This window comes from Thunnus thynnus, chromosome 9, assembly GCF_963924715.1.
Source record: "Thunnus thynnus chromosome 9, fThuThy2.1, whole genome shotgun sequence".
NCBI lineage: Eukaryota > Metazoa > Chordata > Actinopteri > Scombriformes > Scombridae > Thunnus > Thunnus thynnus.
Window position 1 is genome coordinate 11,702,140 of NC_089525.1, and position 24,028 is coordinate 11,726,167.

The following is a 24,028-nucleotide window of genomic DNA, read 5'->3' on the forward strand; positions in this document are numbered from 1 at the left end:
GTCTAAAAACTAGACCTATGTTATATATTTTGACAAGTTGTGTACTTACATTACGCCAAATGATTCCAACGATTTTCAAACCCAGAGAAATCTGTAATTTTAATCAAGGTAGCGGTGGGTTTCATTTGGTTTCCTGTCAATGGCGTCATACCCCTCTACCAAAGAGTATACGTGCACAAGATGATTATAATTTTATGCGCACGCGTCAGCGTTGTGGTTGTCCGCCACAATGGCGTCTACCAATGAGTATATGCATAAAAGATAATCCGTCGGTGTTGTGGTTGTCTGCCAGAAACTGTCATAAATTGACTTTTATTCTGTTTTAAGCCACATTTTTATGATAAACTTTTTAGATCTTGGTCATTTTTAAGTATATCTTTTAACCAGATGAAGGATTTTAGTCATCAGGCGTCTGGATCTTAAGTTATCAGAGAAACAAGCTGAGCAAACATTAGCAGCAGCTCGGCTCACAGCCCCTCCTTACATCCTGTGTCTGTTGAACAGTGTCGGAAAAACACTGATTTTTTACATGAAACTGCTTTATTCAGTGTTTTTACCGTTTTAATCCCTGGGTACATTTGTTCTGGAGAGGAGGAGACCTCTGCGGATAATTCGGCTCCTGGTGAAAACCTCCTGAACGATGAATACTAAAGGAATCCTTACCGGGAGAAGCTAGTTGTTTAACAATGAAGACAAGAACTCCCATGATCCCACGCTACTTCACAACATCATCAAACTCCATCTTTCATTACTGTTTTGATTGAGAGACCCCTAGCAGCATAAATTATATATTGTGCATTTAAATTGCCATAGCTATTATTTGCATCTGTTCTGTATCCATGCAGCAAGCAGTCTTATCCCATTTAACCTTCACAGATCTATCATCGGATGCATTTTGTATCATGTTTAATTAATCTCGCACAGTATTGATAGCCAACCACATTTACCTCTCACAATGTCAGCTGGGGTGAAGCATATTGAAAAGCTTAGCACGCTGTTGACATCAGGGCTCTACCATTTGATCTCCTTTGGTTCAGCAAAGAGGTGAATTCTCTGTTTTGGGATCTACAAAATAAATCCTATAAATGGAACATTCGCTCAGGAGGGTGTTGAGTTCCTACTTTATGAGGGAGTCAGTAATCCTATAAAGTCTGGATTTGCCTTTCTTTATGAGGCTCAGTATTGTGTTGAATCTTATGGGCTTACGAGCTGTCAAACAGGGACAAATTACAAATAATTGACAAAACCGGGCCCCTGATTACTGATAGAGGGAAATCAAAGATAAACAGCTTTTCCTGTGATCATGCCTCTGCTGTCCTTACTCTGTGAGATGTTGTGTACTGTACAGTACCTCAGAGAATCAATGACAGATTCAGCCTAATTCTTAACCCAGAACTCGCTCTTTTATTTTCATCCCCACTCTGTTGCAGAAACGTTTCCACTCTCCCTCATGCCTCGTAGCATCCTCCTGCCATTGCAAACAGTTATTGTGCAAAATTGTGGTTGCTGCACACCCACTAAACTAGAGCAGATTTAGGACTGCCAGTGCACATCCTGTGACATTGAACAAGGTCAGTCTGGATCTGTGAGAATCAGCATGTCTTTTAGACACGAGGGAAACAGCTCTTCTCTGCAGCATGTCTGAGAGCAATGCTACAAGTCTCTCTAATACCTGTTTACATTGCAAAGACTAACATTCTTCACATTTTTGCAGTGTGTTGGCAGCAACCAAACAGACTAAAGCTGACATGGACAACAAAAACATAGAACAGATATTGACAGTAGATTTGTTTGGATAGAAAATTATGGTTGTGTAACCAGCTTGCATGGAATATTTGTCTGCTAGCAGTGTGTATCTCACCCACTGAGAAAGTTTTGATTCACCGTCAACAATGTGATGCATCGAGATACATTTTTATGGAGCTGATGGATTGATACAAGTGAATTCATCCATCCATCTATTCATCCTTGTCTTTATGTAGTGAATGCAGTGTAATACAATGTGACTCAGTAATGTGTGATATAACTGTGGACATTTCCATTGTAATCCCACAAGTAGTAGTGTGACTGTTTGCAAGGAGAAATTCGAATAGATTTACTGTAAAGTACATCTAGAAATCTTTCACATTTTTAAAAGCAATGCTAAGATATATATTGCAGTATTTAAGGCTAAATACATTATACTGTGTATTTGAATAAATTTGTAAATCTTTACATGTTTTTACCATATTTTTCTGTTCTTTGTCAACTCCTTGCTTTATATTTGACAAGCAATTGTATATTCATCACTTCTGACATTACTAACCATTTTCTTGCTCTGGAGTAGCAATGGCAATTATTAGATGCTAAAAAAATGAGTACCCACCATCATTTTGGGGTTTATCACACTGAAACCTGCATCTATTTTTATGCATTTTGCTCCCAGCTTCTTTTAATCAGCATAGCCATGTGTCCATTATGGCAATGTGACAGTGAAACAGGAATATTAACATATTTTTTTCTACTATGTACATGAATAGCTTAACTAGATTTTTCTTCCAAAATATTCTTGAACTTGGAGACAGCAGCTAAGAAAACTCAAGCTTTTGATTATACCACATGACCTTCATCAACAGATGTCATGGAATTGTAGATGTTCAAATTTCCATATTTTTCTGAACACTTTAAAGGACTGAAGGGCTGAGAAAAAAAAATGAATTTTACCCTCTAAAATAGACACTTTTCACAGCAGACGTTTTAACTTGTCAAAGCAGGAAAAGCACAGCTGGAATTAATAACATTAATTATTGCTACATTCCTTTTAGTTGAGCCAGTCCCAGTACTCTGGTAATGTGCCAGCCAATCGTTGACATGGCTTAAAAGGGACAATTAATGGAATAGAGCCATTGTTAATGTTATTATTTACACCTGTTGCTTTTCCTGCTTTGAAAGATGTCAAAATGTCTGCCATGAAAAGTACCCATTGACCGTTCACTAACACCTCCCCAGAACAGCAATTGTGCAATCATAAATTAACAACCATAATAGGCACAACAAGCTTGTCAAGTTTTGGAATCTCTGCATTTTAAAGTGGTGTGTACACATTGTTATTTGTATTTCCTTTTTATGTAGGCATTTACTGTATCATAATAAAATGAAATGTTTAATGACAATTATTTATTCAATTATTATAAAGTGAATTAAATAAAAGCAAGTCTAAACAAATGGGTCTTGAGCTGCTTTTTAAAGGTGTCCACAGTGTTCACAGATCTTAAGCCAAAAGGGAGAGAGTTCCAAAGTTTAGGAGCTACAACCTCAAAAGCACAGCCTCCTTTTGTCATGAGCCTATAGCGAGGGACAAACAACAAACCCTGATCCAAGGACCTCAGATTCCTACTGGTGTGATGTGACTGCAGTTGCTCTTTAGCATAAGCAGGTGATTACAAGGATCTTAAACTGTATTCTGAATTTGAGGGGAAGCCAGTGTAAAGACAAAGGATTGGTATCATGATATCTTTTGGGGGACTTGGTCAGGAGCTTGGCAGCATAATTTTGGACCACTTGTAAGAGGTTCAGGGATGTCTTGCTAAGACAGGTGAAAAGAGAATTGCAATAATCAAGATGGGAGGAAAACGCATGTATAATCATTTCCATCTCAGCTATGGACACAATTGGCAATTGAGTTTAGCAATGTTTCTTAATTAGTTTCTCAACTGTTTCTCGAACAGCAACGGGCCCAGGAGAGAACCTTGGGGAACACCACAAAACAAAGATTCCGTTGGTGAGTCAAAATTATGAACTATAACTGAGAAAGTCATGTCTGACTTGCCCTTGTCTATGAGGATGACCAATCCAAAGCTGATCCAGAGATACCCACCCACTGCCTGAGCCTATCAATCAATATACGGTGGACCACAATATCAAAAGCAGTATTGAGATCTAACAGTACCAATACAGAACATCTCCTGCATCAGCCTGCATTAACAGATCATTTGAGACTCTGAGAAGAGCTGTTTCTGTTGAGTGCAACCAACAGGAACCACACTGAAACTTGTCAAAAATGTGCTCATCTAAAACAGCTGTAAGCTGCTTAGCAACCACCTTTTATAAGACCTTAGCTATAGGGTAATTTAGAAATACCATTTGGTTTTTTTTGAGAAGTGAACATTGGCTTGTTTGAAATAAGCAGGGACATGACCTGATGTCAATGAGGGGGGGCAGTACCCTGTTGTTGTTGCTGCATAATGGCAGTACCTGCTATTATGCAGCAACAGGTGGAAGGAGAAGTGGCTGGCCATGGCCACTGCCAGGCAGTGGAGCTGGTGTGTGACAGGGAAGCCAAGGAACAGAATGAACAGGAGGAGAGGTGTAGTTAAAGCAGTAACGTTAAGCAGGAAGTAGCAGCCAGGGAAACAAGGACTCTCCAAGAGGGCGCAGGAAGGTAGTATATGTGCCATGCCATGATGATGATAATGAATGATGATTAATTCAATTAGTGACAATGATAATAAGATAAAATAACATAATTGTAACACTATCATAAAGTGAGACCATCAGCTACCGCTGGTGCTCACTCAATCGGTTAATGCCAAATAGCATAGAATAACGGCCGAAATACACCAGGCATGAATGCGACACGTCAAGTAGGTGGAGAGGGGTTTTATACCTGCTACACAGATGCTGTCTTTGTAGTGTGTGGTTGTGTGCCAGCCATTGAGTTTTGCCAAGTGATAATGCAGTCATTTATGCAGGGTTTGGAAGTGTAGGCTATATTAACTGGTACTGAATTAATTAACTACATCGTTTTCTCTACAGGATCATGGATACACATTGATTTGACTGATTTATTTTAATGTGCAATGTAAAAAACCCCACAAGGTTGCACTGCTGCGTCGCATTGCATCTGGTACAGTGAGGTATTTATTTTAATCATTTTTAAACAGATTGTACTGTTTTTTACACAGTTCTATGTAATTTTTATCTGTTGGAGGGCTGCGTAGCAACGCATAGAAAAAAAAAATAGACCAGCCACATAAAAAGAGAGATAAGCAGCACTCTGCCTGAACACATGGCTTCAGTGTAGCAGCTTCAGTTGATTATAATGTTGCAGCAGATGTGTCGCGCCGCATCTGTGCCTGGTGTATTTCGACTGTAAGCTATTTGTTGCGTAGCATAGTTCCCTAATTTTGTCACAACTTCAGCTGACTATTCTAACCATAACTGGTTAATGTTAGTGTTGCCTAAGCTCTACTGTGCTAAAATGTATGCCTGCTTATGTATTAGCCTAGTACAGGTAAAAAAAAATAGTTTTCATTTTCAACACGAAATTCTTATCCTCCTTATCCTGTCCGTAAGATTAAGGGATGGTCTTGGATCTCTTATCTTGTCAGTTAAATTCTCCTTAAGAAATCTTGGTGTCATTATGGACTAATCTCTGACTCTGGATCAACATCTCAAGTGTCTGATTCGCTCTTGTTTTTTCCAGCTGAGAATATTGTAAAGCTCAGGCTCATTGTGTGTCAAGCAGAGATGGAAATGTTAATTCACACTTTTATATCGTCCCATCTTGACTATTGTAACTCCCTCTTCACCTGCCTCAGCAAATCATCCCTGGATGGTTTACAAGTGGTCCAAAATGCTGCTGCTAAACTCTTGACCAGGTCCTCCAAAAGGTCTCATGTGACACAGATTCTGATTGCTCTTCACTGGCTCCCCATCAAATTCAGAATCCAATTCAAAGTTCTTGTGATCACTTTTAAAGCATGGTCAGGTACCTGCCTACGTTAGAGATCTACTGCAGCCCTACGTCACCAGCAGGTCTCTAAGGTATTCTGATGAGGGTTTGCTTGTTGTTTCTCAATCTAGGTTTAAAACTAAAGGAGACTGTGCTTTTGAGGTTGTGGCTCCTAACCTTTGGAAATCTCTCCCTTTGGACTTAAGATCTGTGGACACTGTGGACACCTTTGAAATGCAGCTCAAGACCTTTTTCTTTAGATTTGCCTGACTTTGTGTAACTTTTCTATTTCCTATTTCTGTTTTTATCTTGATATATATCTGTATTTATGTTTATGCTTTATTTCTTCTGCGAATCACTTTGTGACATCTCTGCTCTCAAGATGCTATATAAATAAAGTTACTTACTTACAACAGGCATCAAAGTTGTTCTGTTTATTTTCAGATATGTGCTATTATGATATATATGGTATGGATTATTGTTATTACTATCGGTGGAGTAATGCAGGCCTACATGTAGCCTACTCCAGACCTTTCTCCACCTACAATATATGTTCCAACTGTTTGATGCTGCTATCCAGTAAGCACGCACATTCATGTGGTAGGCATGTGAGCACCAATGCACATTTTTTGTCCCAGTCCAGCCCTGGATGGCTGAGAGGCGACGTCATGCTACTCAGAGAACTCAAAGGTTATCCAAATAACCCAAAGACTTATTCCTTTTCTGTGCCAGTAAACACAACAAATGGTCCCACAGTTAACTAACTATGCTATATTCAGAGCTTTAAAAAATATTGAGGGCTGATGACAGTAACGTTAACCAGCAGCAGGGCTACAGCAACACACACACACACTCAATGGAGAACCTCTTGTAGTAGAGCCGCTAGCTCACCTACAGCACAGGTACCATACAGAAACTTTTACAAAGGGCCATGAATGTGACCGTCAAAGCTCCAGCAGACTGAGTTTTTCCAGCGAGGACACAGAGTCTGCAAGAAGCTGCACACGGCTGATTAGCTGGGCTCTAACTACCAATCAGCTCTACATCACTATTCCTGTTACACTGAGCAGTGGTCAGCCAGCAATCCCCAGTCATTGCCCTCAAGTCCTCTGTAGCATGTTTTAAATATGCTGGGAGGCAGAGAGCTATCAGAATTTTAGACAGAGTTCTCATTTTAAAACAAGTCCACTGCAAATCAGAGTGTTTTCAACCAAGTCACGAGGCTAACATTAGCTTAATTAGCTAGCTAGTTACAGCTGATAACATCTGCTAGGGACAGTTGTCATTTTAGCCAGCAAAATTGACTGTCCATGGCTAGAATTGAGCAGCCTGCTTCAAAAACTAAGAAATTTGAATGGCGAAACTGCTATTTTCATCATTGTGAACTCAATTATGTTCCATGCAAGAATGGAAAGCGTGACAGGTATAGCAACAGTAACTATGAGGGGCAGGAACTAAGCAAACAAAAACAACTCAATTACAACTCAATCTGCTGATGAAGATCATGTCATGTGTTCAAAAGCACTGGAACAGCTACTAAAGTGACCTTGCTGTTACATTGTTTTCTCAACAATATTTTGTGTTTGTGGTCAGAGGCAGTGACCAGAAGAGTGAATAAAAAAAATAATATCAATAATAAATATTTGGCCAGTTTTTCATTTAGCAGTGAGCACTGCTAAGTGTTTCTTCAAGTGTAGATTTAACCTTTCAGAAAAGGTTATCTAAATGCACAAAAATTAAATATGACACTCACTATCTGACACGGACAAGGCATTTCGAAACTTGCTCAACTGTGAAACAAATACTGAGCAAAATAAGTCCTTATCAGTCAAAAACTATTAAATCTAAATATTCATACATATTTGTATTGTATTTTCAGGTCAGTGTCGTGAAAGTTAACTTCAACAACTGCGCAGCAGAGGGCTTTATGTCTAACAGTGGTACCTCATCGTGGTAGTGGACTGCACTGTGTTAACCTGAGGCTAAATGTGACCTTGGGCACTTGCCCTTGGCAGGAGAATTGAGGTGTGTGAGTTATGACTGTTGGTGAGACTATATCAGATGGCCTGGGAAATAATAATGACGTTGACTGGCCAAATACTTCTGATGGTGCCTGAGGCTCCTACTTTAGTGGCCACTCCCATGGGGTGTTGTTATGGCTGGAGTGTTTTTTCAGTTCAGAATTTCCTCTAAATAAATGAACAATCACAGCTGAGTTAAAGACGCTGCCATTTAATCCTGGAATCATTTAGAGATATGTATATATATTGCACACTGAACATAATCACAGATTAATGACCTGATAAGAGGCATTGTGTTTGTTGTGTTTTGTATAATGTTGAGCTTTCAACAGATTGGAGGAGCATGATTGAGATAAAGCATTCGATAAAGAAAATAAAACAGAATGCAGCAGCAGACTGTAAATGAGTATGGGTTCATAAAGATCTCATTTGTATTTTATGTTTGACTTTGATGGCCCTCTGGCTTCTAAAATATGCACATCAAGCGTGGAACATCTGAATAGCTCATAATGATGTAGAAATTTATGGGCTCCATTGTTTAGACTGGAGAGGTCTTCTTTGGGCAGCACAGTGTGTGTCTCAGCTCAAAGCACACAATAGAACATATCAAGAGTCTGAGAAAGACTTTCCAGAGACTATCCAGTGCAGTTATTGTGTGAACTTCTGTAGAGTCCAAAAACCAATCTGCAAATCATTGCACACCACTCCTTAACACCATGGTTACACAGCAGAGCTTTTATCCAAAGACTCAAATATCAGCTTCACAAAGCCTGAAACAGTCAAATATATGACGCAAATACTTTCATAACAATTCAAAGAAAACCAACAGCACAGCCGACTTTCACAAGATTGAAAGAAGGTTGTGGGTTATTTGCAGAAGCTGCTGCTCAATTAGCTCACTTTCCAGCATGCTGAATCTAATGCTATAAAACTACTATGTGAGGTTAGTTGTGCAGGCATGACAGATGCTATGGAGTAAGAGAGTAAATGATCACAGCATCAGCTTGGTTCTCAGCCCCAGAGTGCCCCATACATTACTGTGTTACTCAAATGAAGCCCTGGATCCATCAAGGAAAGATATAATTACTTAACGCTCTTTAAATATTAAGCACTCGCTCACTCCTCTGTAAATGCACGACTTCATACCATGTAGAATATTTCCACTGACATTAAATTAAACATTTCTCACAAAGCATTAACTGTGGGGGTAAGAAATCTCTTTCTCTCTCTGTACTCTTACTTCACTTTCTGTTAATGCCAACTTATTTAGTACAAGGATAGATTTTTATTTTATTTTATGAAAAACGTCAAACTTTATCTTGAGTGATGTTGGCAGTACAGTTTGACAGCAGTTAGCGATGTCCATCTTACTAATATAATAAGAAAATTTTCCACCTAAAAGTCAAGAATAATTCTGAACTGTGCTACCTGATTTAAAGACAGACTGTCAAAATTTAAACAAAGCTTAATGAACTTCAAGCTGTTCTTTTGACACGCTCCCTGAGCACAGCTCTTATTCTCAAAAACCATAACGCTGTCCAAACCTTCAAGTGCCTTCTTTACCAATCCTGTCAGTACTGCTTATTGATGTTTATTAGTATTACCCATCAATACTCCTAAATTAAATTAAAATGTATAACTAGGCACACTAGTACACCTGTTTTCTTTTTTTCCCTGCATAGTGATCATGGCGTACTGTTAACTGCTGTTCACAGGGAGAGAGAGAATTTGTGTGTGAGATTAGTGTGTGACTAGACCGGTGGCTAGCTGTGCAGCTTACTTGTGGTTGGTACAGGAAAAACAAGCCTTCTCCTCCAGACAGATGCTTATATGTTTAGAGTAGTGACTCACTAGTGACAATATGCACACAGGTAGTTAGTCGCTTCAGTAACAGGTAACACCTCAGATGTAAGGTAGCGTTTGAAAAAGCGTTGTGTACTGTAAATCTAAGAGTTTGGGTTTGGAGTTGATTGATTTTGATCATGCTAGTTAAAGTTAATGTTTAAACTTTTTCAGTGTTACTTTCTGAAAATAACTGTGGAGTTGTTTTATCTGATTACAAGTGTTACCTCATTAACTTGAAGTCATTTTTGAGTTATTCTGGGTATCGGAGTGATTTGTGCAACTCAAGCCGGGGCAGTGGACTGGCTACACTTATTGTGGTGCAGCAGCCTTTTTGCTGAGTAAATATCAAACACTATAAATATATGACATAATGCCCCATTAGGTTGCTGGTGTTACCCCCATTACACACTGTAGCCTGACCAATACAGGATTTTTGAGGCAGATACTGATATTTGAGACTTTAAAAAAATCCAATAACTACAGCTAATAGTCTTTTTTTTTACAAGTAAACACATGACATAAACAATATTTATAGGCATGTGTTTGTGTTTGTTTTTTTAAAGGATAGGCTCACAATTTCTATCTGTCAAAGTCTGTCTTAAAACAATAGTCAGATGCCCAAATGAACACTGAAACAAGTTTTGCTCGCTGTAAATTCTCCTGTTCATATTGACCATTAGAAGATCCTCTTCAAATGTGCTTACAATGGGGGATAAAGTCCTAGTTTGAGAAAAATGAATTTAAAAGTTTATCTGAAGATAATATGAAGCCTTCAGCAGTCTGAGTTAGTCAAATAAAGTGGATTTCTTCCACAGTCTTTTTAGTAAGAAATTCCTTCTTTGTGTCTGGACAGTGGACAGTACTTTCCTGTTCAGCTGCAGTGGAGGTATAGCAACGAAAAAAGCTTCATATTAGCTTTGAATAAACTTAAATATATTTTTGCACAGAAGGATAACTGTGGATTTTGTCCCCCATCATCCCCCATCGTTTTAGGACAGACTTGAAAGATTGTGAACTTATCCTTTAAAGAAATGTGACCAAGATACATACTAAGTGGGACATTTTGCACTTGAAAAATCAACTTGTCAGTGCTCTCTAATGGATAAACTATGTAATGGAGACACTGCTTCTAAATGACTAAAACTTAGTTTTACTGACTGACATCATGCGATGATAGGGGCGCCATCATGAAGCCAAAAAATTAAACGAATATGAATTTCTCCCATTTGGTTTCTGATGTTTTTCTCAAAGGAGAAAACAAGACAGAGCGGATATGTAAGTGCTGTAGCAGACAAAAAAACTGATTTGATTTGAACTGATTTGGACTTTTGACAATAGGGAAGCTTAAAATGGCAACTATTCAATGAATGAATGAATGAATGACATTCAAATACAGATAGCGGTACCTACTGCTGCAGGAGCTTATCCAGTCAGGAAGACGGGTCCTCTGTATCCATCTCTAATACTAAACCTGCACTAACCTGAGTGCACCTTTCTCCCTAACAACAGTTTCCTACATCTTCATTAGATTTAATTACTTAATTATAAATAATCTAATCATATTGCACTAAAGGTAAATTACGGGCTCATAAAAATAAAAACTCAGAGACATTGATTGCAATAAATGGACATAAAAACCATCCTCCTGTAAATAAACTTCACAGCTACGAAGGGTCTATATATAGCACATGGAAACAAGTGCAGTGTTAAGTGCTTAGCCGTGTTCATTAGAGCCCACCCACAAGTTCCTGAGTCAAAGCAGATTGCGCTAGTTTGTTTTTGGTGTCTGCCTGTTGTGGTGACCCACTGTGGTCAGCTAGGTGGCCGACCTGCATTGATGTGCTCCAGACCAGACACAGCTGTGTAAATACTGAGCCAGGCCAAGCTGAGGCATGGCCATCAGCCATCACTGTTGCTGCATGCTCTGGCATCAGGTTGTTTGACCAGCGGCTCTATTTTCTAACCTCATGCCTCCATAAATTTGTCTTTCAGCCACCTCGGTACATAGCATCTTGGGCATTATATTGTTGTGGTGGCAGATGTCTGTGTTGTCCCATTCAGGTGAACACAGTCATTCAAGAACTTCATAGTTACTCCACAGGATTCATTATTTGATTTTGAAGCACCTTCCTGCATACATTTACATATCAATTACACAGAGAGGGATTGTCTTTAAATCTCTATGTAACCACTTGATGCTTTACAATACAGATATGTTAAAACCACTTGGGTTATGTAAAAACAGGGATGATGACATTTTTTTTTCTAATTCATGCATTAATTAGCTTAATTAATGACCCCGTTATCATAACTGGTTATGTTTAATATATCATGGTGATTATGGCAGAACAGTAGGCAGCTGAAATGCTTCTTCCTTTTTTTTTTTATTGTTTTAGGCTGTGATCTGAATTGAGTCAAACGATTTAAAGACTAGACTTTCATGAATAATTCCATGTCTTAGAACATACAACTCGGGTTGATCTCCCATAATTAGGCCAGCCCAGTGTGTTAGGCACAGCAACTCATACGGCACAGTAACTATTTTGGAACAAAACAAGGGAAATGCATTTATCCCCATCACGTCCTTTTGCAAATGTTTAATTTCCAGCCTGTGATTTGACCAGTTGGCTCGCTGCATCTTGTTACACCCAGCCAGGGAGCATCCATTAATGGTCTCAGGATGTCTGCAGACGCATGATAAAATACCATTATCAGTTCGACAAAGCAATTTGGATTGTGCAAGAAGAAGCACTGCTTTTATAGATGTGTGTTACATAAAGCAGAGAGTGACAGGAAAACAACACATACAAGCCTATTTTACTCCCCAGTCTGTCAAAGATGTGTCATGCTCTATCCTCTGCACTGTTGTCATGGCAAATGAAGACTCAAACATCTGAAGTGATGGTGTGCCTGGAATGGCAGGCTACGGACAGTGAGTCAGACTGTTGTGTAAAAATCTCTTGATATGCCTGTTTTTTGGGAGGTCTAGGACCGATTTACAATATGATAGTTCAGCAGATAGACATTGAACAACGACTGCTACAGATGCACAGAGAAAATGTCTGAGAGAAAAAAAAGCAAGACCACAAACAAAATCTGGACAAAATACTACTTTAACCAAATTGTTTTAACCAGACTATTTAATCAGTTATCACTTATTCTTTTTAGCAGTGCATTTCTGCACTGAATTCATACAAAAACATGGTGTAACATGATAACATTTTGCTTCAAAGAGGTTCAAAATTAAATTTAGTAGATGTGAACATTTCTTTTCATCTTTATGAAAGTCTTCATTATAGTCGCATTACCAATGCAATGAAAACCGAACAACAAGCAAGCTGCGGTGCAGCTCAGTTAGCCCTGTCTACTGATAAGCCTCGAGAAAACGCTTCATATTATTCAAAGAGGTTATTTGTAACCTACATGTACATGTATATAAATAAATGCATGTACATGCCCAGCCTCTTCTGTGATGTCACATTTCTAAATATATTCTGATCCTGTTTTGACAGGTGCTGTGAGAAACTGATGGATAATTATTTCAGAAAATGAATTTCTATGCTCAGTTCTGATAACATACATAACTCACTGCTACTGTAGATTATGAAATGCTGGGCTGTGACTGTAAGCAGTACATACAGGTCTCCTTGAGTCTCCTTGATGCCTGGGTATCCAGGTATGAATGTGTAGGAGTCTTCTATGCATATTGTGCATTCTTCATTTTATATTTTTCTTTTTACTTCACATTTTTCTTTTATATATTTTTTAATATTTCTAATATTGCATTTATAATGCTTTTTGTGTAGTTTATCTCACTTTTACATATTTTTATACAGTGGGGTCCAAAAGTCTGAGACTCCTTTCCCAGAATCTCAGACTTGTGGACGCTGTATATTTTGCTAATGTTGCTCATTAGTGTTTTATTATATGTACAGCCCTTTGAGGCATACTTTGTGATATTGGACTATAATATCGTTTGACTTGACTTGACATGATTTATCACATGAGATTCGTCTTTATGGCTTTGATAAAGCATGAGGTGTATTGCTCCAGATTCCTAATGACCTTGGTAGAAACCTGCAGCTGCAGTGTGTGCTCGCAGGATAATTCACAGGCACCAAAGGTCAAATCTCATTTTGACAGCCGGATGTGCTGTGGTTTGGGGAAGTGACCTGCTATCATATTTATAGTGTCTGAAAGGATGTCAAAAAGGAAAATATTATCCAAACCTTAAAATTATGAAGCATGCTGCCAAAAAACTAATTAATTAGTAAATAATGTGACATGAGTGACTTTAGAAAGAAATACTACATTTATCTGTAACTTTTTTATTTGGCAATTATTTTATAAGTAAACGTCCAGGAAACCATCCTGCCAAAGTAGTTGCACCTGGTTTCTAGACTATTATCAAATAACAGTCAAAAACACCATCTGCACTCGCCATGAATGGCACCACTTGTGATCTTAGTTGCATTGGTTTCTCAATGTCATGAAGGAAATTATCGCAGGTTCTTTAAAATGCCATCTGTTTGATGCTTTTATTTTGAACCAACTCTGTATTTTTGCCTATTTTGCCACTGGAGCTGCTCACTGTGATGAAAGTGATATATCATACAAGTCTTATAAAATATATGACAGCCTGACCAGATTGTGAGCGAATTACCTGAGTTAAAAGGGTGACAGCATCCAAAAACTGACCTTTTATGAGTCTTTTGAAATAATGCAATTTGTATAACACACTACAATACTGAATGACCTGGCTTTATTGGCGTGAAACTGATATCCTATTAACATGCGCTATTAATGCTGATTTCCCATATAGGCTGACTTGAGGCAATTTACTCTTTAGATAAATGAAAACCCAATCTATATCACATTACAACTGGGGAATAACAATCCTATTACAAATTAACAACTCTAATAAAATGTTATAGAGGCCCCTGCAATTTTTAAAAGCTGCAGTTAAGTTTTTCGTTTACCCAGGTTCAGGGACAGCAGCTACGTTTCCCCTGCTAAACATGTAAACAGAAAATCATTAAATCTCCTGTTTGTCTGTGGGTAGACATGATGTGATTGCAATAGAGTAATTTATGCTACAGATGTTTGCTGCAGAACACTGTGTCTACACCAGGGAGTCATGATTAATTTATATGTGTTTGGATAAGAGCATGTATCCCGGTCCTATTAATATTGCTCTTTTGCAGAATAAGATCATATCTTTAAAAAATGAATATTCATCACCTTAATGAGTCAAGAGTCGAGTCTGTATCCCACAAAAGTCGGGGATTCATTCGCCTATTAGCTACAGGTTGTAAATCTCTCTCCAGATTCCTGATTTTGGAAACGCTTAGTCAGCCTGTGAGGTGGAAAGGGCTTTATTTAAATAATCCCCCCATAAATGGCTATATAAGCATTATAATACATTTTAGTCTGAACACAAGCAGGGACTATTTACTGGATGGCTGATCAGGTGAACTGTTTGAGCGTGTGTGTGTGTGTGTGTATGTGTGTAGACTTGCATGTATTCAGTTGTTTGATTACTGTATATTTAGGTGTTATTATGCACATTATTGGCTTAAGAGTCCATACTCACCTTCAACCAGCACAATGTTAAATTCACTGTAATGTTATCACATCTGGACTCTGCCCTCTTCACCGGCTTTAAACCCTCTTTGTCCAAATCTCTGTGCACATATCCCTTTGTTATAACAGGCACTAATGCGACAAACTGATTAAGCACTATTAACTTGCAAATTAGTTCTTTTGTTCTAACTTTATCCCCATCAGCTTTGTCCATTTTGAAGACCGTTTGTCCATCCAAAAAAAAAAAAAAAAGATTGTGTTGCCAGTGATGTTGCTAAATTGTCCACTTCATGCTTCAAGTGTGTGTGTATGAATTGTACACAACATCATTGAGAATAAAGTGCCATTTTTGGCATCTATCCATGCTAATGCAATTGAAAATACAGATTGGATTGAAAAGTCTGCACTGCAGTACCATACAACTGTAACACTGACAATAATAAAAGCAGACATGATGTTCACTGTGATGGATCACACATCTCTAGCGAGTGGATTTTCATTCCACATGGAAACTGATGGAAATAGCCATTAAAAAAAAAACAACCCTGTTTCACATGTAGTGCTTCTTAAAAACAGATCATAAAATTTATATGTAGTTTGGAGTTAATGAGCTAGAACATGGCAAACACTAGTACGGTCTGTTTCTGTGAAAAAACTTTAGACGTAGAAAGCTTTGCCCAAAGGAGACTTAATTTGTAGCAAAAAAAAAAAAAAAAAAGGCAGATATCCCCAAAAATAATCCCATAGACAAGACAGGAAATAACACCTTAATTATGAAGTGGAAATGATGTTTGGAGATTTGTTTTAAGTAAAAATAACCCAATGTCTTTATTGGAGCACCTGGCCCGCTATACTCAAGATATTTTCACTGTTGCAACATGTAATGAGAACAGCTTACTAGTCTGGTGTGTAAAAATATAGCAGGCAGTGAACATTTTGTGTTAAATTTTATGAGACAAAACATAGGCCTATCAATTATTTTCCATCGTGTCACACTGAGATTGAATATTTTAATGCAATGTGGGCATGGACCAACATAATGCACCATAATAAAACCGAAAAGAAAAAGCACTAAATTTTGAATGCTTCTTATATTACTTCTTTATTATCCAGGGAATATGGGGGCAGAGAGGACGATATGCAACAAAGGTCCCATGCAGTTACTTGATATGCATCTTAAACCATTGGGCATAATGATAGCCCCTTCTACATATATTTATATTTACTAAAGATATATAGATATGTGTATGTTACTAAACACACATATGAAATAATACACAAAACACTGCTGGGTTGAAGATTAAAAAATATTATTGTACAATAAGGAGACAAGACACACAAAGATTTGCATCAGTTCGTCTCACCGAACAAAGAGCAACCCTATTCTATTACAGTGAGAGAAGGAACAGAGAAATGATCTGTGATTGGTCAAATCATACAAACTTATGGATAACAATCAATGGCAAACAGCCACGAGGTATACATTTACATGCCCATGTATGCTAGATAAGAGCCACATCTCCCAAGGACACGGAAAGGCAAGAGCCCTAACCCCTATGTGACCCCTTAACATGTCCTGTTTACTCCAAGACCCAGGATGTTACCTTATCTGAGCCTAAACCAGAACGGAAAGAGAGGAGTGGGCCTCCTTAAACACCTTCCTTCTCTCAAGGACATGCACACATTAACAGAGCAAATGATGATCCCTGCACAACTCTGCACATTAAAATGATAAGCCAATCCGTTGGTCTTTCATTACCCTCACACAGTAGAGGAGGAGGGTCTTTTTTTCAGAAAAAGGATGATGCCCTCATAGGTGTTTAGAGCACCATCCACATTTTTGGATAAACTGAGTAGGAAAAGGTGTCAGCACAGCCCGGTTATCAAGACGCTGCAGTGGCCAGCACTCTAACAGATTATATGGTAATGTTATTAATGTCACCCTATCTGGAATATGCTTTTGAATCACTATTAGACACAGCATGTGTTTCCAGGATATGAATAGTATCAAGTTCAATCCATTGTGCACCAGAGAATGAGTGTAGTCTAAAAGCCCCATGAGCTCCAGATCATTCTGAACTTCAAAATCTAACCACTCAAGTGATAAGTAGGAGATTCTACCTTGAGGACAGCGGCTTGTAACAAATCTGATGTTGTTGAAAAGCCTGGGAGAGGGGTACAATCCTCTGTCCAACAAAGACTTTAATAATTAACATTGAAGAAAGCCACAGCATCCCGCTAAATAAAGGCCGAGACATGGTAGCTGCCACTTAGAATGATCTAAATGGATGCAAATGTCACAACTGGGCTCGTAGTTGGGAGGGAAACCACCTTGTTTGTCTTAATCTAAGCCAATCTAGTTGATGAAATGCCTTGGACATCGCCTCTTACCTGAGGTTCCCTTCATTTGAGTAGGACTTCTGTCTGCTTAGCCTGAATGGCTGCTCGCTAAGTGCAATCTGCGCTGCTGTCTCCGGTTTGTTTGTTTGTCAGGGGTAAGACGTGGCGTGAAAACAGCTGCAACAGACAATAAAGACCTATTTTCAAATGCTTCCTGAGATAACAGCACAGCTTCTCCAAACGGACTGCTTCCACATCATTGGCAAGACTTGACATAATTCAGATAAGAAGGTTCTTCCCAACAGGCTAATGTTTGTAAATCACAGCTCTACTTTTTTATGAGGCATTCCTCATGAACGATACCATATGTTGACAGTTTAATGTAACCCTAGAATGGGATACTCGGCTAATATTCAATTTTTGTTGAAGATATAGATAGCATGACAAAAGGCATTTTCAACTACATTATATTGACATTGCACTCATGCCGCATGTTGTCGACTATGATGACAAGTGGATGTTACGAAGGGAAAAAATTGATTCAACACTGGTTTTCAATATGCTGTGACATTTATTGTTCGCTTAGTGTACTGTGATAAGTACATACAGTCGCTTATGCAGTGCACTGCTTGCTTGACTACACTTTCCTAAAAACAATGAATAAATCCTTGTCAAATATTAATGTGACTATGCATCTGGAGGCCAAAGGTCATTGTTTTCATTCAGTTCTTCAGACCCCCTGCATTAGGCTGTACAGTGTAACAAAGGTGCAGGACAGTAACAGAATCAAAGCTCAAACCAACCTGAGGCAACCAAAACACTTTTTGCAACATTGATCATAATGTGTATGGTGTATCTGTTGTCAGTACTGATAAATCAATTTCACGAGAATGGTCACAGATTGCCTGCAGGCTACAGGGCTAGCGCTGTTTCAGTGAGACCTGGTTGTGAGACCTGGTTGCATGCGTGTAGACGTGACTCATTTGTGTCTTCAGGCGGTATATATATATCTGCCATATGAGTTGAACAGTGGCATGACAAGGAAAGCATGAGGAGAAGCTGCACCCAGTTTGCGCCATAACAATCGACAGTGTCAGGCTGTGAATGTTCCTGAGAATGAAAGACTCTTAGAAATGTTATTTCCACATGGGTTAACTAAAATTTGAGCATATATTTCCTGCTACAATACGACTACTCAGTATGCATCACAACAGTCAGGTAAGCATCACATCCTTTGCTGGCTTAGCGAACACTGCCACAGTACTAACTCAAGAACTTATTGAATGCCAGAAAACATTAATTTACCATGGGTTACAGATGAATAGAAGTAATTACCTTTTTTTCTGAGAGACATTTCAAAAGTACCTCAGGTTTTATGGGGCCTGGTCTAGCGGGAGCTGAAAGTGTCTTTAAAAAAGGAATAAATATGAAAATTATGTGGCTCATTTTAATTGTCCCATGACACATATTACCAGTGTGTTTAATTGGCAGGCAATAATATCACTGATCAACCGGGAAGCTACAGTTTGTAGAGTGGTTCCCTGTTAAAAACAAAAGTGTCATGAAACTAGTCATTGTGTAATTGAGAGCAAGATGATGTGAGACACTCACACATTCATGTAATTTGGTTTCAAATACAAACACTTCTACTAAAGCTTCTGCTCTTGTTCAACAGCATATAAGTTACAAAGCAAATAGTGTCGGTATTTAAAAAAGGCCCTGCCCTTACAATGAATTTTAAAAAATGTTGGATCTGCACCTGGACCAATCCACAACAGAAATTATTTCATTGTTCCTTAATGTTTTGAGATATCTTGCTCACTAACAAGGTGACAGACAGACAAACGAACATTTACATTTAATTCCTTGGATCATTTTGACTTTCCTTGTTTACAGATCAACTGGAAGCTATGACAGTTATTTATGGTTTGTACAGTGGCCTTCATAAAATACATGCATGCATTTTTACCTCACCTATATTCACCAGTTTATAGAGGCCAGGAGTCACAAAACATACATGTTCATATGCAAATACACCAATCAGTGTGCACTATTCCTACATGGGAGGTCAATCTGGTTCAATCTTGCTTCCAAGAAACCATATAATCCAATAACATGTCAGGGATTGAAAAGTTGCTAGTTTGACCAAGTTGCAAAAGGCCTGCAGCGTTCTACATTTGTAAACTGTGACAATATGAATAATGTAAGGCATGTCTTGTGCTGCAGAGTTTGGTGCCTGGTATGACATACAGTATCTTGGCTGACCTTTTCGGCACCTTTTTGAGTGTAGATAACTTGCCTGTGCAGCAACAAAGAATAATCATTCGTCAAGCTTAATGCTGAGAATAATAGGAATTTTAAAGTTTCCTGTCTCACTTTGCCCATGAGGAAAGCTTGTTAATAAATGAGACAAGGAGCATGTTGTTTAATGTCTTTCAACAATAACGCTTGCTAAAGTCAATGTGCAGCACATGTTGCGAAAACATCATCAGATCAATTTTAAAACCAGGACAACATTTCAGTCTGAGACACAAACATCAAGGAATTTACCATTCATTGGAAATTTTTATACAGGAAGATTTGGCAGCAAAGGCCACGTTCTTTAAGGGAGATTTCAAATAGCAGCAACAAGAATTGTCCTAGAAGAATTCTTCCTTGGGCATTACAAACACATGAACTACAATATACATACATGATTTAGAGATAGCTGTAAACATACAAGAACATCTTTGCAAAGTCAACATTCGAAAGAAGGAGGTTGGGATGGAGCCGCAGCAGCAGGTAGTGTTGGTATAAGGAAATCATCAGAGTACGAGTGAGAATTGTCAGTTTATAAAAGCCGTCTTGTACACCTGTTACCTGTCACCTGTATACACTCTCAGATGATTTGATTCACAACTAAATACAGTACATGACCCAGCATCAGATGTAAAAATAGATAAATGTAACGATATAATACACTGAGATTTAAAGCCTACAATTCAATTCAGCTGCAATTTAATATTGACTCAGCTCAGATTTAATAGGGTTTGATATTTTTACTTGTTCATGAATTACAGTTTATTAGTTTTGAGTAACTTCATTTTCATTTTTATTTATGAATCACAAATACCTCAGAAAATTAAGTCCATTGTATTTACCACAGTAAACATGGACAGTGATACAAGGGGTATTTATCCCCGATTCACCCCTCCTGACAATCGAAGGAGAAATCTAGTCTAGGACCTTTGTCGGTACCGATGTTCAGCCCAGATTATCTGATTATGTGAGGGGTTTACAGATCCAATCTTAAACCTCTAGAACTGCTCACAGACTCATCAGGGCCACCCCGATGATTTCAAACATGTTTGATATTTGGCATTTAAAATCTGGATGATTATGTCACTACTTCCCAAGCGGGATCACAATAGCCAATGAGAGAGACAGGTCTACAAGGAGACAGAGGTGAATGAAACCAACCGTGAAGAAGCAACAACAAGCTGTTGTACGGGTGCATTGGACAGCTGAGATGTCAGAAAGGTTTGTTGATATGTGGCAAGAACACAACTGCCTATGTAACATGTCTTCCAAGACATCATAACCATACAGACAAAGAGAAGACCTTTACAGCAAGTTGTTACACCATGTCAGTCTCCATTTTGATGTACATCTGCTTCCCCATGAGATCACGTGAGGTGGTGCTTTACTCCGTCTGGCACAGTAATCTTAATAATACCCTGCAATTTGTGATGCGCCGTTATTTTCAAATCTTGTAGTGTGTGCATGTTTGAGATTAGAGAAAAGAACATCTGTGAAGTGTCTCCTTATGTGTGTGGTGCAACCCAATTTCAAAATCGGTTAGGATTTTAAAACTCCTGTAGTCTGAGCCCCGCTTAACGGGTTAGCAAGTCCCAACCAGGGAGTCATTTTTTACTAAAAAGCTGCTGACTGAATATTTTTTACTTCTGTTTCAGGATCACTGTGAATCATCTAAATTTGATGTGCATTCATGTGCTTGTGAATCAAAAAGCTCATGGCTTCAGTAATTACCTGCAGTTGACTGCTGCTGTTGATAACTTTACCAACAGCACACATTCGTCCTTGTAAAGACAAGCAAGGTTTGTGGTGTCAACTGTATATTTCATTATACTGCTGTGTGATTTGCAGACTTCAACTGCAATGAATGTTGTACTCTGTAGAGTCATTTATTTCTTTCGTTGTGTGATATTTTTCCCCCAGGAAGAGTATTGCTCATAGTAGGTGTGTGATTGATGAAATGTAGCTGGCTAGCCAGAGAGGCACATCCCGACATGCAAACACATGAACAGGAATACACAGATTTAATAATAATAATAATAATGATAATAATCGTAACTTTATTTATATAGCACCTTTAAAAACAGAGTCTACAAAGTGCAGTAGAAGAAGGCAATAACAAGGCTGACATTAAGAAGACGACAGTAGAAGACGATGAAGAACAATAAAGAGGTGATAAAAATATTAAAAGATGATAAAAAAATATGATAAAAGGCCGATAAAAAGATGACATCACATAAAAGCAAGTCTGTAGAAATGAGTTTTAAGAAGTTATTTAAAAGAAGTTACTGATTCTGCGAGCCTTATCTCCTCAGGCAGGTCGTTCCAAAGCCGAGGGGCCCTGATGGCAAAAGCACAGTCACTTTTAGATTTAAGCCTCGACTTTGGAACAGCCAGAAGGGCCCCACCTGAGGATCTAAGGCTGTGGGCTGGCTCATACAGATTTCAGATATGTATTGTTAAGTCTTTACACCCCTAAAACTTGTATTAATAAGACTGAATGTTTCTAGTCACTAATGCAAACATGACTAAAGTAAAACGCTCTCTGCCATCCTGGCCACCTCTCTTTTGCTAAAGAGGTTTTCAATCTCAATGGGACTTACTTGGTTAAATAAAGGTTAAATATCTTTTTTTAAGTATTAATTTTATTATTTTATAAAGCATTTATAAAGCACAAGTCTAAGATGTATAGTTCTCCTGGTTGAATTCAAACAAACTCTGCACTGGGACTTTTGACATTCCACAGGAGTAATAGGAAAATAAAAAGCATAACTCTACTGTTGATTAAATGAACAAATAGATGTAATGATTCCTGTTAACATCATTTGTATTCTTCTGACTAATGCTTATGTAAAACAAGCATTCAACACACCCAAAATGTTTTGGCTGTAGACATGGTTGTTATTTAATCGCAGCTTTAATGTAATTAAATCAACACTCTTTCAGTTGGTTTCTTTTCACAGTTAGAGCTTGGTAATACATCATTAGCCCCACAGAGGCCCATAAACATTCCTATGAACTATCCTGCTGGATAAATGTCCTGACGTGCACCATTTTCAAAATTCAAAACTTTGGATGCCAGCCCAAGTTTGTCATGAGAAGTGAATATAACGATGAATTTTATTTGACAGGAACGATGCAATTTAACATAGTTCCAATACAGAGCATGAAACTAATGTGCTGCACAGAGAGTTTATAGCTATTGCTAATATTCAACTATTGTCCCTAGTTTACATGTACAGTGTAATTAAAATAAACAGATTTCATTATCATAAAACCACAATACACTACAGATATAGAAGTATAAAATACACATACACAAAAAAACTTTAGTAAATTAGAGTACAGTTAGCTAAAAAATGGGTACAGCTCTGGTTTTCTTTTAGCCATCACTTAACCTTTGTTGTAAAAGATTTTATATCTGGAATTAATTTGATTTCAGTTGGTCATGTGCTCTATAGTTGACAGCCCTTAATGGAGAAAGCTGATTGTCCAAATAGAAATCTATCATGTGATATTTTACTGTTGCCATTCACCATGCTCCTGATTACTCTGCTACTGTCTTGTGTTTAGATATATCTGGAAAGAGGCTCTGGGGCTAAACTGTTTGAAAACATTTGAAAAGTAGTTAGAGAAAACAAAAATAACATGAAATCTTCTTTTCATGTTCATCACATTTGAGTTGTGGATTTAAGATTATTCCTAAGACCTTGAAATCATTGACTTCCTCTATTTCTGCATTCCGTATCTTGATTTAAAAATTTTCAAATGAGCCCTGTTTTCTAATGGAGGAACACATAGAACTATTTTTTTTTGTTTGTTTGTTTTTTTTCAAATTCAATAGAAGATGATTATGTTGCAGCCACTGATATGCAGTCAGGATCTCTGCTGCCTTGCTAGGTGACTTAGCTGGGCAACTTGTAGGCAGTTCATTTATAGACAGACTGAAAAGCAGCGGACCCAGGATCGAACCTTGGGGAATACCCATTCTGTTGTTTAAAAGGGATGACTTTTTTTGGTCAACTTTTACACACTGCTCTCTAGTTTGAAGATATGACTCAAACCACTCAACTGCTTGTTTAGAAAAACTGAATGTGGACAATTTAGACAGGAGAATGCCATGGTTGACAGTGTCAAATGCCTTTTTTCAGGTCAAGAAACACTGCCTACATGACATTACCCCCACCCAAGGAATGCCTTACATTTTCAATGAAATAACAATTTGCAGTTT

General features: G+C 38.1%; 1 long non-coding RNA gene across 3 annotated transcripts in view; it reads right to left on the minus strand.

Annotated features, from left to right (window-relative positions):
- The window catches only part of LOC137189156 (uncharacterized), a 102,959-nt gene that overhangs the window by 39,331 nt on the left and 39,600 nt on the right, over window positions 1-24,028 (minus strand). For 2 of the 3 annotated variants that reach the window (XR_010929593.1, XR_010929594.1), the window contains exon 2: window positions 17,554-17,679. The exons of the other annotated variant lie outside the window; for it this stretch is intronic. This is a non-coding gene — a long non-coding RNA (uncharacterized lncRNA). The remainder of the gene's footprint in view (window positions 1-17,553; window positions 17,680-24,028) is intronic. 3 annotated transcript variants of the gene reach the window in all.